We start from the raw sequence: 13,503 nt of genomic DNA on the forward strand, positions 1-13,503 counted from the left end.
TGTTGATCGTCTGTTTCTTTCATACAACTCCAATTTTCATGTGGCCCACCACACCCTTCACAAGCCATAACCGAGACCGTTTTTGTCATTTCCAATTTTTTTATTTTTGAAGAAAGGGCCTCGATTTGAGCTTGTAAAGAAGTGCTTTCATCAACCTTATGGGCGCCCGGGGCAATGGATTTATTGCCTCGGGGAGTGTGCCACTGAAAATTGTTTTAAGCAATTTCCTCAATTTGATTATATATTTCATGCGGGCGACGATTACCTAAAAGTCCCCCGGAGCTAGAGTCAAGTGTTTGCCTTGTGTGTGGCAACAATCCATTATAGAAAGTGGATACTTGTTGCCATATCGCAAGGCTGTGATGTGGACACTTTCGCAATATCTCCTTCAACCTTTCCCAAGTTTCATATAAGGATTCCCCGTCCTCTTGTGAATATGTATTAATTTCAGTCATTAATTTAGCTGTTTTAGCGGGAGAGAAATACTTATAAAGAAATTTTTGGGCTAGTTCATCCCAGGTGTTTACCGATCCAGCTGGGAGGGCGTTAAGCCAAGCTTTTGCTCGGTCTTTTAGTGAAAAAGGAAACATTCGGAGGCGGATGGCGTCATTTGATGCTCCATTGATCCGAAAGGTATCACATATTTCTAAGAAATTAGTAATATGTAGATGGGGATCCTCATCCGCAAGCCCATGGAAGGTTGCGGAGTTCTGAAGCATCTGTATCAAATGCGGCCGAAGTTCGAAGTTATTGGCTTCAACAATCGGTGCATTGATAGCGGCGCCGAGATTTGTAACACCTCGTAAAATCACGTCCAATGATGTATTGACACGTGTAATGAACCATAATAAAGTCAAACCTTGGGTTTTAGGGACTAATTTTTCGAAAAATCAAAAACTTTGATTATGAAAGGACTGGAAGTGTTAGCATACCTAAAATAAGTTTTTAAATAACCTTTTATGGTTTTATATTCACAAGTAAGCCACTTGTTGATCAAGGGTAGCCGTTTGTGTATTTAATTGAAAGTTGCGCAATAAAGGGTTAAAAGCGTCAACATGTTAATTATTACCTCTTAGTGACCTTTTAACAAACCGAGAGCTTCATGATATTTGATTATGCTCTCGAGAATGCCAATCGTTGGCCGTCCAAGCCTTTTGTGCCTTTAAGTGACGTTACGCGCAACTTTGTAAGTATAAGGGACTAAAGGTGTCAATATGTTTAATTATACCTCTGAATGACCTTTTAGAGAACCCGAAGCATCGTAATGTTTAATAATACTTTCAAGGATGCCTAATATGGATTAGATGAGGCTTCAATGCTAATAAGTGATAAAATGCGCAAGTTTGCGCAATAGAGGGGCCTAAAGCGTCAACTTTTGAATCTACGCCATTCGGTGACCATTTAAGCAAACGGGAGCGTAGTAATATTTAAATATATGCTTGGGAATGATTATTATGGGCCATGGAAGGCTTAGATATCATTAAACGGCATTTCGCGCTACTTTGCGCAATTAAGGGACTAATTGCGTCAAACTGCAAAAGGAGGTCGAATCGTATGGTAACGGACCTTCCGGAATATGTCCATAAGTTAAACATACCCTATTTATCCTTTATATAGCTTAGATATAGGTTTAGAGGTGTTTTGTACGCAAAAATAAACTTTTATGTCATGCAGGGACTAAAAGTGTCAAAAAGTGCACAAGTTTGCACTTTTGCGCATATCCCGCATTCTGAATATCCCCGGACACCCAAAAATTTATGTAAGCACTAAAATATTTTATTTTAGTGTGTGGCATGATAAAATTCCACTCGTCGCGTAATTTGGACCGTTTTTAGCGTTCGTCCGTGTTTCGTCGTAATTCGACGCACTACGTGATCGTACGGCCAAAGGAACCGACATCCGACATGCTTTTGAACATGTTTCATGTTCCCTATGTTTAAACATCATAGTGGGGCCTTAAAATGAGGTTAACGGGCCTTGAACGTGCCTAAAGTGACCATAAAGGCTCACAGGGGCCATTTCTGCCATATATGAAAGTGCTGTTTGCTGCTAAACAGCTGTAAACAGCCTGTTCCAGCAGTTTCTATCAATTGTAAATGGTTTTTTTGGAAACTAGGGGCTGCCCATTGTTTATAAAACCATGGGTAATATGTGTAGGGTTCAGATTCAATCACGGTTTACGAGGAACGATCCTAACGGTCCTCAAAAACCTATAAATACCCATTCCCCACTTCACTTCTTTTGCACCTTTCCTTCTAATCTGCTTATTCTCTGAATTGGAGAGGATCTTGAACCTTTTTGAGAACCTCCCTCAGTCCTTTGGACTCTTGTAAGTAATCCCTTCATGCTTAGTTTAATTTTTAGCGTTTTAACCGAAAGTCAAGCGTTTTCGATAAACGCTTTGACTTTTAAACGGTTAAGCCATTGTTCGCAACGAACATGGCTACGTTACCGTAATTAGGTAGGTGTTTAACCCTCAAAAGGGCACCTCCTAATTACCACGTTTACTTAGTTAAATTGTCGGGTCAAATGAAAGTCAAACGGGTTAGTTTTAAATAAATTCATAACTATTAATAAAAAACCAAAAAATCAGTGTTCTCACTTTAATAACTTGGTAAATGTTAGTTGATCATGTCTAAGCAAGTTCAACCCGACAATTCTAAGTATAGGCTCGGTTCGGAACCGAAAGTCGCAAAAGTTGACTTTTGCTTTGACTTTCAGTTCTGACCCGATTGAGATTAATTTAGATATGCCTTAGGATTCCATTAGGACCATATTATAAGTTAGTATAACCCTCCAAGGTTATACAACTTGGTTCCATAGAAATCCTAGTTCATACATGTTTCCGTAAAATGCTTAAAAGTTGACCATTATGCCCAAATGCCCTTAAAATATGATTTTTGGAAATGTAAAAGTGTAGAAACCTTAGTTACTGATTTATAAACTTGTACCCAAAATTTGATATCAGTTTGAGGTCTAAAATAGGAGTTATGCTCATTAGCGTAATTAGAAAGTTTTTATGAATTATTCGGTGTAATTAGCATATAGCCTATCTAAACCCGATTTTTGATACCAAACTTTATACCTACTGATGTAATATAATATTTTGGGATTTTTGGAGATTTTTATTTATTTTTAGGCTGAGCATAACTTAGTGTTCTAAGCTTAATTCGGCTAATGTCGGTTTTGCCCTTTTGGGCTATAAAATGAGTTTTATAAATCCGATTGACCCCAAACCTTTTTCTACTGATCTAATATGTTAAATAAATTATTTTGAGCCTTCTGGAATTTTAAAAATATCAGCTTTCTATATAAAACCCGGAAATTGCTCCAAATCGCCTTTTTAAGCGTTTTTAACGCATAAGTATGTGCTAGAACCTATCTAAGCATATGAGGTTGAAACCTACTGATGTATTTAGTAAAATTTTATATTTTAAACAGTAGGAGAATATCTTAAGATCAGAATTCCAGTTTTGACCTTTTAAGCATATGTGAAATTACCAAAACGCCCCTGCGGTGTCTAGAATGATTAAGATCGATAAATTTCACATAGGATTAATACCCTACTGTTATAACTTAGTAAATTAAGTATATTTACTGATTTAATCAGACCTGTAACTCAGGTTATTATTTAAACCCTTTTTCACCCTTTAAAATGACCAAAATGCCCTTGTGAGGCATAAATTGGGTCTAAAACCATTTGGGGCATAATGGAAGGTATCATTATGATATCACAACATGTTTAAGGCATATTAACTTAGGAAACTTGTTCATGACTCTTATGGTTACTCGTTACGCATGTTTCGCGTTCGAATCGGTTTATATAACTAGTTTGCATAAAATAACCAAAACGGGTCAAATAGGTTAAATAAGACCCGTATCCTCCTTTAAAACTAACCGGTCTAAGCATAGGCTTAAATAAGACCCGTTAGGAATTTAATAGGTTATTAAAACCTTCGTTCCAGATTAAGAGCCCCAGTAGAAGTACTTGTGCTTGCTGATTTGATATACGGCTGGATTGAATTTATATTTAGCTCAGGTAAATACGTTTAACTTATTTTCCCTTATACGGGCTTGGGATACTGTATTATAAAAATACCGCTTGGTCGGGTGTAGAAACCTTTTAGTCGGAGATGATTAAATTGCATAATCCCGTTTTGATCTGTATTGCTTGATAACAAATAACATTGGGGGTTAATGACCGTGTCCTGGATATCCTTGGCTCATTTAAAAAGTGAATGGCCGCAACGTAAGCACAAGGTGTAGGCAAAACACCTCTTGTTGCTTATGTAAAACATATACTCACTCGTAAGGGTGTCTTCTTGTGAGATTATATTTGTGGTGTGTCTATTAATTTTGACCGGCTTGTATATGTATAATCACCGGCCCTAAATGTTGGACAAACATGTAAATCAGATACAAGATTTTTATTAATAAAATTGTACCAAGTTATAAAAATATTTTGTGCCTTGTGCATTCAAATCAATTTTCTAAACGTTTTCAAAATGAGTCAGGTAAATTGTATTTACCAGTGAAAACTGACGTATTTTCCAAAAAGGTTAAGTGACAGGTACTGTACGTAATTGGCTGGGAGCTCAGGGCGTCAATAGGGAATCTTGCAAGTTTTAGATGCCTAAAGTCTGTTGAACAGTTTTCTTTTATTTTGATCCGCCTGTGGATCCCTTTGCATACCGTTTGTAATACTTTGTTATTCTCATTCGGTTGTAAAAAATTATCTTTTGCTTCCGCTGTGCATTTAAATTGTGTTGTTTGACTATGATGATATCAATTACGTCACGATACTCCCCATCGGGCCCACCGGTAATATATGGAAATTTCGGGGTGTGACAGGTTGGTATCAGAGCCAACACTGAGTGAATTAAACACTAGCCATTTGTGTTTAATCTCAGTTACACAGTAGCACATTCCTTGACCTTCTGAGTCTAGACTTAACATAGGAATACCCTCATTTTTATTAGGAAATCTATTGCTTCCAATTTTATATATATTTTGAATATGTCGCCAAGCAAACAAGCCGTATTGGAAATCCTCTACAACTGGAGCCTTGAAATGCTGAGCTTTGTACCGCGACTAGAATGAATCGTGCATCCAGGGAGAAAACATTCAGAAATAAAATAAAGAAGAAAACTCCTTTTGCTAAAGATCGTTTCTTTAATAGTCCTTATAAGGACATATTTATCTTTCAGTCCCTTCAAGGATAACATCATTCTTTTCAAGTCCCGTTTAGGGCAGATCTGTACTCTAATTTTATACAGTGGAATGATTAACTTTAAATTTTCATGCTAAAACATGAAATATGAAATAAATAAAAATAACATTCCTTTTATAAAATCTACCATTTTAATAGAATGGCAAAAATCTAAAAAGGACAAGACCTAGCCACGTGTCATGTAAAGACAGGGCCAAGATGGTAGTTCCTCAATCAGATTCAGATCCTTATTAACATCTTAATTTAGGATTGTTCTGTGTTAAATATTAAAGAAAATCTTAAAAGGCATAACCTAGCTTGAATGTCATTAAAGACTTGGCTAAGATGGAAAAACCTGTTTAAAAGAGATTCAGATTCTTGTTAACACCTGAGAACGTGTTAGCACTCCTGACAAAAGTGATTCGAGAAAATCACAATAATCATTCCTATATTGGAATTCTTCAAACTTCCTGATCTAGCCTAATGATCCAGAAATCATGGCTTATATCATCCTATAAGATGATCATATTATAAACATCCATTAGTGATGAAGTGCCTACGGGCTAAACTTATTGTCCGATAAGACAACGACAGTGGTGGTCTTTACCCCCTGTCTAAAGATGTTGGATTGCGTCCAAGCATCATAGTCGGTAGGATCCATACGATCTCGACTAATAGCATCTGAAAAGATAATCATACCATAAACATCCCTCAGAAGGGAAATGCCTACGGGCTATATCTGTTGTCCCAAAAGAAAAAAAACAGTTGTAGTCTTCGACTCTCTGTCAAGAAAAGTAACTAACTATGTTCAAACCCTAAATGTCTCGATCCCATACGATCATAGCTTATAAATTCAAAACCATCCTTGTGATTAGGCCTTTTGTGCCACTTTAATATCCTTAATGATTTATAACTAGGATAAATTATAATGAAAATACTAATTAAATATAATTAATAAATTAACCCATATGGTTCATATTACCATGGTTAATGAGTCATCAAAAATGATAATCCCATAATAACCTTCGAATAAATCATTGTCAATATTTATATAGCAATCAAGCTACATGGCTGGGTCAGACGGGGTTAACAGCCACCCGAAGGAGAACAATGATACTACCAGAATTAATATAACTGGTGCAGAACTACAGGCATTAATAGATGATGCTGTTACTCGAGCTCTCGACAGACAAAATAATGAATCAAGGGATGCACACTCTAAGACTCTATCTTTGGCTCGTAGTAAGCCCCCTCCTAAATCACATGAGTCAGAGGAAGACGATGTTCATCACTCATCAAATCAGAGGAGTGTCCCGTCTGGTCAGGTTGTGCTTCATCAAGAGGCACCAGTTAAGAGCTGCTCCTATAAATATTTTGTCTCCTGCAAGCCCAGAGACTTTACAGGAGAGAAAGGAGCCATCGATTGCATGACATGGCTCGATAAAATGGACACTGTTGTTGACATCAGCGGTTGTGCAGAACAGGATGTTGTGAAATTTGTTTCACAATCATTCAAAGGAGAAGCGTTGGCATAGTGGAGATCATTGCTCCAAGCCACGGGAAAGACCCTACTTTATAACTTATCTTGGGATCAATTTGAGGCATTGATCAAGGAAAACTATTGTCCTCAGCATGAGGTAGAAAAGATAGAATCAGACTTCTTGACTCTGGTCATGGAGAATTTGGATTGTCAGGCATATGTGACAAGTTTTAACACTATGTCCCGCCTAGTTCCATATTTAGTCACCCCTGAACCTAAACGCATAGCGCGTTTTATTGGAGGCCTAGCACCAGAGATAAAGGGGAATGTTAAAGCATCTAGGCCTACCACATACAGGTCCGCGGTGGACTTATCCCTATCTCTCACCTTAGATGCAATCAGAAATAAGTCTATTAAGGCTTCTGGCGAGGGAAAAAGGGGAAAGAGAGGAGGAAAACTCTCAGCAATCTGACAGGAAGAAAAAGGGAAGTTTTAAGAGCAAGAAGGATTCCGAGTTTAGGAAAAATTCGAGTCAATCTAATGACAAACCCAAATGCAGTAACTGCAGAAAGCAACATTCTGGAAAATGTACAATTGACCCAAGTGCTAAACTGTGTGGAATTTGCAAGACCAAGGGTCACGAGACTTTAGATTGCAAGGAGTTGAAGAACGCGACATGTTACAACTGTAACGAGGAAGGACACATCAAAACCAACTGCCCAAAACTTATAAAGAAGCATGGAGGGGCCAAGGAAACAAGCGCGTGATTCTTCCAGAGGAATGCTCAGGAGTTGGTGCAGAATGACGACGATATAGCAGGTACCTTTCCTTATCAAGAGTTTATACAGAAATTTATTTGATACCAACATAGATAAGTCTATTATGGACAATAAATGTTGTAAGCGGTTGTATCTGCCTAGAAGGACCTTAGGCATATAGCGCAAGGTGGAATTGGCCGATGATACTCTAGAGACTGCTTCAACAATCTTAGATAGATATTTTATACTAGGAATCACTCTTATCAAACATCCCTATGTCAAGCTTTCAAGATATCCAAAATCATCAGTATGCTCAAGACAGATGTGACATTTTGATCCTCTGTCAAAAAGGGTGATGGACTAGGTCCAAACCTTAAATGCCATTGATGGTCTTTTATGACCTAGGCTAAGTAATATTGATGTATATTCTTTTAAATAACGTTCATTAAGAATGTTAGTGCTATATTGGCCTGCATGGTTTAATGATGCCATGGTTAGTATATGCTAAGGCCATTAGGGTGATGAATAGCAACTGTTGGACTGCAACTAGGAAATCGATTCGTTTGGTAATAAGAACCAAAACTTGAGTATGACAAACGCGGATAAGACAACAGTCAATCGTGCCATTGATAATACAACGCATGCTAATGATGCTACAATTGAGAACCTCAAAATTGACAAGGATATTATTCTAACTATGATAGACGCAGCTGTTGGAAAAGCTGTGAAGGAGTCAGTGAAAAAGATCCAAGAGCTAAATGCTACTTGCTCCAAATCCTTCATAAACCTTAAGTGTAGAAAACTTTTAAAATCTCTCTCGGGAACCTTAGATACTAAGTGTAAGGTAAAACTTGCAGACAAAATTATAGGAACCATTTCTTCTGTTCCATCAGAAATCCCCAGTCATGAAATTCTAACGTACCCTCTCTCCAGATAAAGTGCATTCATATGTAATTGATATCTCTTCAATCCCTATTGATTACGAATACCAAGTGGTATGACAAAAGCTCCATATGAGGATTGGTGTATCTTAATATGTTCCATAGATTGCTTCCATGCCTGATCAGTATGGAGGTTTAATGCATGGAACCCCAAAGATATTCCAATAATCATATGATACTAAAAGTCAACTAATGGTATTCAAGGAAGATATCCAGAATGGAATTGTCCAAGTAAATGTTCCCGATTAAGAAATTCGTGGACTTGTAACCTAAATGTGTCGCTTATTTGACACAAGCATTGATGGATGAACTGGAGCCTGAGATATGGAAAATCTCTATAACCTCCTTGTATCTTGATTATATTCTCCTAAGATTACCCTGTTTACCTCCTTAAGAGGCAAGTAGAGTTAAGATCAACATCCCGCTTAGGGCTGCATTATTGCGAAATCTCCATGATGACTGGTACCATCATTGGAAGAATCAGAACCCTGATTAAGTGAGTTTTAAGATAGAGGTTCATATAGCCTAACTCGATATTCTGAGGATTTGATACGGTTAAGTAAGAAAGACGGTTCATTTGCTTATACATTTGATTACCGCAACCCTATTTAGGCAACGATTAAGAATCGTCGTTAGCTACCCAGGATCGTCGAATTTGTTCGACTAGCTGTGAGGATTAGCTATTCCTTAAGATTGGTTTTAAGTGGTTGGAATAACCATCTCACCTTAAAATAAGTTTTTCTATAATAGTTGTTATATAAGTATCAAGGTTGCTCCTTTGGAGACCTTATATAGATGGAATGTTAAACATCTATTGTTAGAACAATAGATTAGTAAGTCCAATTATCAGGATCTGAAAGTTGCATTGGAAACAACAAATAAGATCATTCAAATTCATAATTATCTTAAAGTTGCCAGTAATCGGCAGAAAATTTAGGATTGATAAAAGTTGCAACCTTCTTAAGTCCTTAATAAGGAATAAGGTTCAATCGAAGGTATCACCCTTAGAAGGGTGTGCAAAATTTTAAATTTCTCAAGAAAAGTTAAGTCCTGGATATATAGGAGCATTCGGAAATTGAATGCAACAAAGGTCAATAGCCTATAAGCTAAAACCTATGTAAGGAGCCTAGTGGAGTTCGCAATGTGAACCACACTGATAATTTAAAGATAGGTTTCGCCAATAAGTCGAAACACATTATCGCGTAATGATAGGCAGATTAATGAAACTTTATGATATAATAAGAACCCGTATCGATCAAGGATCGGTAGGTTAAGAATGCTCTAAAGGGATACATGTACCAATTATAGAAGTCAACTTGGGTGCTTGGAGAGGCCCCAAGTATGCTATGAAAATTAAGTCCAATATAAGGCAGAAGGTACTTCCATTACTTTAGCAAATCTCGAGGTCAAGATTTATTTTAAGGGGGTGAGGATGTAACACCTCGTAAAATCACGTCCAATGATGTATTGACACGTGTAATAAACCCTAATAAAGTCAAACCTTGGGATTTAGGGACTAATTTTTCGAAAAATCAAAAACTTTGATTATGAAAGGACTGGAAGTGTTAGCATACCTAAAATAAGTTTTTAAATAACCTTTTATGGTTTTATATTCACAAATAAGCCACTTGTTGATCAAGTGTAGCCGTTTGTGTATTTAATTGAAAGTTTGCGCAATAAAGGGTTAAAAGCGTCAACATGTCAATTCTTACCTCTGAGTGACCTTTTAACAAACCGAGAGCTTCATGATATTTGATTATGATCTCGAGAATGCCAATCGTTGGCCGTCCAAGGCTTTTGTGCCTTTAAGTGACGTTACGCGCAACTTTGTAAGTATAAGGGACTAAAAGTGTCAATATGTTTAATTATACCTCTGAATGACCTTTTAGAGAACCCAAAGCATCGTAATGTTTAATAATACTTTCAAGGATGCCTAATATGGATTAGATGAGGCTTCAATGCTAATAAGTGATGAAATGCGCAAGTTTGCGCAATAGAGGGGCCTAAAGCGTCAACTTTTGAATCTACGCCATTCGGTGACCATTTAAGCAAACGGGAGCGTATTAATATTTAAATATATGCTTGGGAATGATTATTATGGGCCATGGAAGGCTTAGATATCATTAAACGGCATTTCGCGCTACTTTGCGCAATTAAGGGACTAATTGCGTCAAACTGCAAAAGGAGGTCGAATCGTATGGTAACGGACCTTCCGGAATATGTCCATAAGTTAAACATACCCTATTTATCCTTTATATAGCTTAGATATAGGTTTATGTCATGCAGGGACTAAAAGTGTCAAAAAGTGCACAAGTTTGCACTTTTGCGCATATCTCGCAGTCTGAATATCCCCGGACACCCAAAAATTTATGTAAGCACTAAAATATTTTATTTTAGTGTGTGGCATGATAAAATTCCGCTCGTCGCGTAATTTGGACCGTTTTTAGCGTTCGTCCGTGTTTCGTCGTAATTTGACGCACTACGTGACCGTACGGCCAAAGGAACCGACATCCGACATGTTTTTGAACACGTTTCATGTTCCCTATGTTTAAACATCATAGTGGGGCCTTAAAATGAGGTTAATGGGCCTTGAACGTGCCTAAAGTGACCATAAAAGCTCACAGGGGCCATTTCTGCCATATATGAAAGTGCTGTTTGCTGCTAAACAGCTGTAAACAGCCTGTTCCAGCAGTTTCTATCAATTGTAAATGGTTTTTTTGGAAACTAGGGGCTGCCCATTGTTTATAAAACCATGGGTAATATGTGTAGGGTTCGGATTCAATCACGGTTTACGAGGAACGATCCTAACGGTCCTCAAAAACCTATAAATACCCATTCCCCACTTCACTTCTTTTGCACCTTTCCTTCTAATCTGCTTATTCTCTGAATTGGAGAGGATCTTGAACCTTTTTGAGAACCTCCCTCAGTCCTTTGGACTCTTGTAAGTAATCCCTTCATGCTTAGTTTAATTTTTAGCGTTCTAACCGAAAGTCAAGCGTTTTCGATAAACGCTTTGACTTTTAAACGGTTAAGCCATTGTTCGCAAAGAACATGGCTACGTGACCGTAATTAGGTAGGTGTTTAACCCTCAAAAGGGCACCTCCTAATTACCACGTTTACTTAGTTAAATTGTCGGGTCAAATGAAAGTCAAACGGGTTAGTTTTAAATAAATTCATAACTATTAATATAAAAACCATAAAATCAGTTTTCTCACTTTAATAACTTGGTAAATATTAGTTGATCATGTCTAAGCATGTTTAACCCGACAATTCTAAGTATAGGCTCGGTTCGGAACCGAAAGTCGCAAAAGTTGACTTTTGCTTTGACTTTCAGTTCTGACCCGATTTAGATTAATTTAGATATGCCTTAGGATTCCATTAGGACCATATTATAAGTTAGTATAACCCTCCAAGGTTATACAACTTGGTTCCATAGAAATCCTAGTTCATACATGTTTCCGTAAAATGCTTAAAAGTTGACCATTATGCCCAAATGCCCTTAAAATGTGATTTTTGAAAATGTAAAAGAGTAGAAACCTTAGTTACTGATTTATAAACTTGTACCCAAAATTTGATATCAGTTTGAGGTCTAAAATAGGAGTTATGTTCATTAGCGTAATTAGAAAGTTTTTATGAATTAATCGGCGTAATTAGCATATAGCCTATCTAAACCCGATTTTCGATACCAAACTTTATACCTAATGATGTAATATAATATTTTGGGATTTTTGGAGATTTTTATTTATTTTTAGGCTGAGCATAACTTAGTGTTCTAAGCTTAATTCGACTAATGCCGGTTTTGCCCTTTTGGGCTATAAAATGAGTTTTATAAATCCGATTGACCCCAAACCTTTTTCTACTAATCTAATATGTTAAATAAATTATTTTGAGCCTTCTGGAATTTTAAAAATATCAGCTTTCTATATAAAACCCGGAAATGGCTCCAAATCGCCTTTTAAGCGTTTTTAACGCATAAGTATGTGCTAGAACCTATCTAAGCATATGAGGGTGAAACCTACTGATGTATTTAGTAAAATTTTATATTTTAAACAGTAGGAGAATATCTTAAGATCAGAATTCCAGTTTTGACCTTTTAAGCATATGTGAAATTACCAAAACGCCCCTACGGTGTCTAGAATGATTAAGATCGATAAATTTCACATAGGATTAATACCCTACTGTTATAACTTAGTAAATTAAGTATATTTACGGATTTAATCAGACCTGTAACTCAGGTTATTATTTAAACCCTTTTTCACCCTTTAAAATGACCAAAATGCCCTTATGAGGCATAAATTGGGTCTAAAACCATTTGGGGCATAATGGAAGGTATCATTCTGATATCACAACATGTTTAAGGCATATTAACTTAGCAAACTTGTTCATGACTCTTATGGTTACTCGTTACGCATGTTTCGCGTTCGGATCGGTTTATGTAACTAGTTTGCATAAAATAACCAAAACGGGTCAAACCTTATCATTTTCACTTCAAAATCCAGAATGTGTTTAGTTTACCCATATTATACAAGTCTCCAAACTTGTCGGGTCTAAATCATATTCTAATCCGTTCTGCGCTTAATCATGCGTTTTGAACCGTATCCTCCTTTAAAATTAACCGGTCTAAGCATAGGCTTAAATAAGACCCGTTAGGAATCTAATAGGTTATTAAAACCTTCGTTCCAGATTAAGAGCCCCAGTAGAAGTACTTGTGCTTGCTGATTTGATATACGGCTGGGATTGAATTTATATTTAGCTCAGGTAAATACGTTTAACTTATTTTCCCTTATACGAGCTTGGGATACGGTATTATAAAAATACCGCTTGGTCGGATGTAGAAACCTTTTAATCGGAGATGATTAAATTGCATAATCCCGTTTTGATCTGTATTGCTTGATAACAAATAACATTGGGGGTTAATGACCGTGTCCTGGATATCCTTGGCTCATTTAAAAAGTGAATGGCCGCAACGTAAGCACAAGGTGTAGGCAAAACACCTCCTGTTGCTTATGTAAAACATATAGTCACTCGTAAGGGTGTCTTCTTGTGAGATTATATTTGTGGTGTGTCTATTTATCATGACCGGCTTGTATATGTATAATCACCGGCCCTAAATGT

At 36.9% G+C, this 13,503-nt stretch overlaps 1 non-coding gene across 1 annotated transcript; it reads left to right on the forward strand.

Moving 5' to 3' along the window:
• The first annotated feature begins 354 nt into the window (after positions 1-354).
• LOC118488616 lies at positions 355-461 on the forward strand. The gene has a single exon (XR_004885160.1). It is a non-coding gene; the product is annotated as a small nucleolar RNA R71 (small nucleolar RNA).
• The last annotated feature ends 13,042 nt before the right edge of the window (positions 462-13,503 follow it).

This window comes from Helianthus annuus, chromosome 16, assembly GCF_002127325.2.
Source record: "Helianthus annuus cultivar XRQ/B chromosome 16, HanXRQr2.0-SUNRISE, whole genome shotgun sequence".
NCBI lineage: Eukaryota > Viridiplantae > Streptophyta > Magnoliopsida > Asterales > Asteraceae > Helianthus > Helianthus annuus.